The following is a 6,301-nucleotide window of genomic DNA, read 5'->3' as shown; positions in this document are numbered from 1 at the left end:
CTTTATTTGAAGACCGATTGGACTGATAAGATATGATCTATATTATGACAAATGCATATACGTAAACATGCATAAATGTTCTAACAGCATTGAATACATTTCAACCAAATTCCGTGTCATTTGGCTGAGATCATTTTAAAGCCCTGTGTTGATCTCTGCTGACAGTGCTCCAGATATAGCAGGACCGTGTCAATGTCTCTACGTACCAAATGGCACGTTGTCCCCTATATAGTGCACTACTTTTGACCAGAGCCCTATATGAGCCCTGGTCAAAAGTAGTGCACTATACATAGGGAATAGGATGCCATTTGGTACGTGTCACTGTGGTTCACTATGTTTAGCTACCTGGGTAGCTTCTGGGTGCAGTTCAATGATTAACTATTGATGTTGGCAGAGGGGCACTGGGCAAAGCTTTAGAATCAGGAAACTCCCTACTTACATCCTAAACAACACCCTATTTCCTACACAGTGCACTTCTTTTAACCAGACCCCTATGGGTTCAGGTCAAGTGTAGTGCACTATTTAGGGAATAGGCTACCACTTTGGACACGGCACTTTTATATAATTCACTCAATGCCTCTCCCACTGAACCCACAGTACATAAAAGTTAACCAATCTTTAAAAAACAGGACGTTGTATTCTTCTCAGTCCTCGTAAATCACTGTGTCTCATTAAAGACGGGTTGATGCCCGTCATCACAGTCATCAAAAGGGTTTTCGTAGATAAATTGCCATTTTCTTTTTAATCACATCCATTTTGTTCTTTATTTCATACACTTTGGCAGGACGATGAGAGATCTCTAAATTATATATCATCTCTGGCACATACGGTTAGTGTACACAATATTAAGAACACCTGCTTTTTCCATAATATAGACTGGTGAAAGCTATGATCCCTTATTGAAGTCAATTTTTAAATCCACTTAAAACAGTGTATACGAAGGGGGTGAGACAGGTTAAACAAGGATTTGTTTTGTTGTTGTTGTGCGCCATTCAGAGGGTGAATGGGCGAGACGAAATGTCAGTGTCTTTGAACGGGGTATGGTAGTAGGTGCCAGGGTCACCGGTTTGTGCCAAGAACTGCAACGCTACTGGGTTTTTCACGGTCAACAGTTTCCTGCGTGTATCAAGAATGGTCCACCTCCCAAAGGACGTCCAGCCAAATCCCAACTGTGGGAAGCATCGGAGTCAACATGGACCATCGAAGTGGAACGAGGGGTGGAACGTGGGGGGGGGGGGTGCTACCCAATATTAGGAGAAGGTGTTCTTAATGTTTTGTACACTCAGTGTATAGTTAGTTACGTGTACAGTTAGAATCAGTGGAGGCTGCTGAGGGGATGTAGTAGTCTGATAGTGGAGGCTGCACAGTAGTCTGACATTCTATATTTTAACCACAGAAGGTTGGTGGCACCTTAATTGAGGAGGACGGGCTCGTAATAATGTCTGGAACGGAGCGAATGGAATGGCATCAAACACTGTAGAAAGCATGTGTTTGAAATCATTCCACTCATTCCTCTCCAGACATTATCACGAGCCCGTCCTCCTCAATTAAGGTGCCACCAACCTTCTGTGGTTAAAATATAGAATGTCAGACTACTGTGACTACTGACAAGAGGTCTCACAATGTTTCAATCTACTGAATGTAATGAGCTGTATGATGTACTGTATGATGTATAATGTACTGTATGATGTATAATGTACTGTATGATGTATAATGTACTGTATAATGTATGATGTACTGTATGATGTATGATGTACTGTGTGATGTACTGTATGATGTATAATGTACTGTATGATGTATAATGTACTGTATGATGTATGATGTACTGTATGATGTACTGTATGATATACTGTATGATGTATGATGTACTGTATAATGTACTGTATGATGTACTGTATGTTGTATGATGTACTGTGTGATGTACTGTATGATATATGATGTATTGTATGATGTATGATGTTTTGTATGATGTATGATGTACTGTGTGATATAGGATGTACTGCATGATGTACTGTATAATGTACTGTGTGATGTACTGTATGATGTACTGTATGATGTATGATTTACTGTATGATATATGATGTACTTATGATGTACTGTATGATGTATGATATACTGTGTGATGTACTGTATGATGTACTGTATGTTGTATGATGTACTGTATGATGTATGATGTACTGTGTGTACTGTATGATGGACTGTGTGGTGTACTGTATGATGTATGATGTACTGTGTGTACCGTATGATGTATGATGTACTGTGTGATGTACTGTATGATGTATGATGTACTGTATGATGTTTTGTATGATGTACTGTATAATGTATGATGTACTGTATGATGTATGATGTACTGTGTGATGTACTGTATAATGTACTGTATGATGTATGATGTACTGTGTGATGTACTGTATAATGTACTGTATGTTTTATGATGTACTGTATGATGTATGATGTACTATGTGATGTACTGTATAATGTACTGTATGATGTATGATGTACTGTATGATGTACTGTATGTTGTATGATGTACTGTAAGACGTACTGTTTGATATACTGTCTGATGTATGATGTTTAGTATGATGCATGATGTACTGTATGATGTATGATGTACTGGGTGATGTATCATGTACTGCATAACATATGATGTACTGAATGATATATGATGTACTGTATAACGTATGATGTACTGTATGATTTACTCTATGTGATGAGCTGTAATTGTGAGTGCAGCTGTTGTCAAGCCGTCTCGGAGTTAAAAGCGGAAAGAAGAAAAAAAGTGTTTTGAGAGAGGAGGAAATCCCCTACATCAGGCCAAGAGATCCATGGCAACATGTAGAGTGCAGTCTGCACCGTGCAGCAGCTCAACACTGTTCATTTAAACTGCACCGTGCAGCAGCTCAACACTGTTCATTTAAACTGCACCGTGCAGCAGCCCAACACTGTTCATTTAAACTGCGCCGTGCAGCAGCTCAACACTGTTCATTTAAACTGCGCCGTGCAGCAGCTCAACACTGTTCATTTAAACTGCACCGTGCAGCAGCTCAACACTGTTCATTTAAACTGCACCGTGCAGCAGCTCAACACTGTTCATTTAAACTGCACCGTGCAGCAGCCCAACACTGTTCATATAAACTGCACCGTGCAGCAGCTCAACACTGTTCATATAAACTGCACCGTGCAGCAGCCCAACACTGTTCATTTAAACTGCACCGTGCAGCAGCTCAACACTGTTCATTTAAACTGCACCGTGCAGCAGCCCAACACTGTTCATTTAAACTGCGCCGTGCAGCAGCTCAACACTGTTCATTTAAACTGCGCCGTGCAGCAGCTCAACACTGTTCATTTAAACTGCACCGTGCAGCAGCTCAACACTGTTCATTTAAACTGCACCGTGCAGCAGCTCAACACTGTTCATTTAAACTGCACCGTGCAGCAGCCCAACACTGTTCATATAAACTGCACCGTGCAGCAGCTCAACACTGTTCATATAAACTGCACCGTGCAGCAGCCCAACACTGTTCATTTAAACTGCACCGTGCAGCAGCTCAACACTGTTCATATAAACTGCACCGTGCAGCAGCCCAACACTGTTCATATAAACTGCACCGTGCAGCAGCCCAACACTTTTCATTTAAACTGCACCGTGCAGCAGCCCAACACTGTTCATATAAACTGCACCGTGCAGCAGCCCAACACTGTTCATTTAAACTGCACCCTGCAGCAGCTCAACACTGTTCATTTAAACTGCACCGTGCAGCAGCCCAACACTGTTCATATAAACTGCACCGTGCAGCAGCTCAACACTGTTCATATAAACTGCACCGTGCAGCAGCCCAACACTGTTCATTTAAACTGCACCGTGCAGCAGCTCAACACTGTTCATATAAACTGCACCGTGCAGCAGCCCAACACTGTTCATATAAACTGCACCGTGCAACACTGTTCATATAAACTGCACCCTGCAGCAGCCCAACACTGTTCATATAAACTGCACCGTGCAACACTGTTCATATAAACTGCACCCTGCAGCAGCCCAACACTGTTCATATAAACTGCACCCTGCAGCAGCCCAACACTGTTCATATAAACTGCACCCTGCAGCAGCTCAACACTGTTCATATAAACTGCACCGTGCAGCAGCCCAACACTGTTCATATAAACTGCACCCTGCAGCAGCCCAACACTGTTCATATAAACTGCACCGTGCAGCAGCCCAACACTGTTCATATAAACTGCACCGTGCAGCAGCCCAACACTGTTCATATAAACTGCACCGTGCAGCAGCTCAACACTGTTCATATAAACTGCACCCTGCAGCAGCCCAACACTGTTCATATAAACTGCACCGTGCAGCAGCCCAACACTGTTCATTTAAACTGCACCGTGCAGCAGCTCAACACTGTTCATATAAACTGCACCGTGCAGCAGCCCAACACTGTTCATTTAAACTGCACCGTGCAGCAGCTCAACACTGTTCATATAAACTGCACCGTGCAGCAGCCCAACACTGTTCATATAAACTGCACTGTGCAGCAGCTCAACACTGTTCATATAAACTGCACCGTGCAGCAGCCCAACACTGTTCATTTAAACTGCACCGTGCAGCAGCCCAACACTGTTCATTTAAACTGCACCGTGCAACACTGTTCATATAAACTGCACCGTGCAGCAGCTCAACACTGTTCATATAAACTGCACCGTGCAGCAGCTCAACACTGTTCATATAAACTGCACCGTGCAACACTGTTCATATAAACTGCACCCTGCAGCAGCCCAACACTTTTCATTTAAACTGCACCGTGCAACACTGTTCATATAAACTGCACCGTGCAGCAGCTCAACACTGTTCATATAAACTGCACCGTGCAACACTGTTCATATAAACTGCACCCTGCAGCAGCCCAACTCTTTTCATATAAACTGCACCCTGCAACACTGTTCATATAAACTGCACCGTGCAGCAGCTCAACACTGTTCATATAAACTGCACCGTGCAGCAGCTCAACACTGTTCATATAAACTGCACCGTGCAACACTGTTCATATAAACTGCACCGTGCAACACTGTTCATATAAACTGCACCGTGCAACACTGTTCATATAAACTGCACCCTGCAGCAGCCCAACACTTTTCATATAAACTGCACCCTGCAACACTGTTCATATAAACTGCACCGTGCAACACTGTTCATATAAACTGCACCGTGCAGCAGCCCAACACTGTTCATATAAACTGCACCGTGCAGCAGCTCAACACTGTTCATATAAACTGCACCGTGCAGCAGCTCAACACTGTTCATATAAACTGCACCGTGCAGCAGCTCAACACTGTTCATTTAAACTGCACCCTGCAGCAGCCCAACACTGTTCATATAAACTGCACCGTGCAGCAGCTCAACACTGTTCATATAAACTGCACTGTGCAGCAGCTCAACACTGTTCATATAAACTGCACCGTGCAGCAGCTCAACACTGTTCATATAAACTGCACCGTGCAGCAGCTCAACACTGTTCATATAAACTGCACCGTGCAGCAGCCCAACACTGTTCATTTAAACTGCACCGTGCAGCAGCCCAACACTGTTCATTTAAACTGCACCGTGCAGCAGCCCAACACTGTTCATTTAAACTGCACCGTGCAGCAGCCCAACACTGTTCATATAAACTGCACCGTGCAGCAGCCCAACACTGTTCATTTAAACTGCACCGTGCAGCAGCCCAACACTGTTCATATAAACTGCACCGTGCAGCAGCTCAACACTGTTCATATAAACTGCACCGTGCAGCAGCTCAACACTGTTCATATAAACTGCACCGTGCAGCAGCTCAACACTGTTCATATAAACTGCACCGTGCAGCAGCTCAACACTTTTCATTTAAACAAAGACAACAACCGCACAATTATCCCTATTTCATGCTAATTATTATACATTCATAGATTTTTTTTAACCTTTATTTAACTAGGCAAGTTTAATATAAATGAGATTAAACTTGGTTATTAGGCCTTGTGCTGTATGGACATTCATTTCTGTGTTATGTAAACTAAATGTGCAACGAGACATTTAATGTACTTTCCAGCACACTTTAGTTTTGATTCATAAAGAGTACATTGCAACACTAGTATTCCTGTGTAGAATATAACTAACACATGCAGCAACAGACTGGGAGTATTTTGTGTCTGTTTCGCTGGTTGTGTTGTTCACTCTAGTAGGCCAGACTGCACTACTGCGCAGTTAGACGGAACCCAGGTCGTCCGGCTCTGTTCTCTTCTGTTTAGGCTATGAACTGTATCAGGCCCTTTC

Source organism: Oncorhynchus clarkii, unplaced genomic scaffold (assembly GCF_045791955.1).
Source record: "Oncorhynchus clarkii lewisi isolate Uvic-CL-2024 unplaced genomic scaffold, UVic_Ocla_1.0 unplaced_contig_6762_pilon_pilon, whole genome shotgun sequence".
Lineage (NCBI taxonomy): Eukaryota > Metazoa > Chordata > Actinopteri > Salmoniformes > Salmonidae > Oncorhynchus > Oncorhynchus clarkii.
This window is presented reverse-complemented; position numbering follows the sequence as displayed.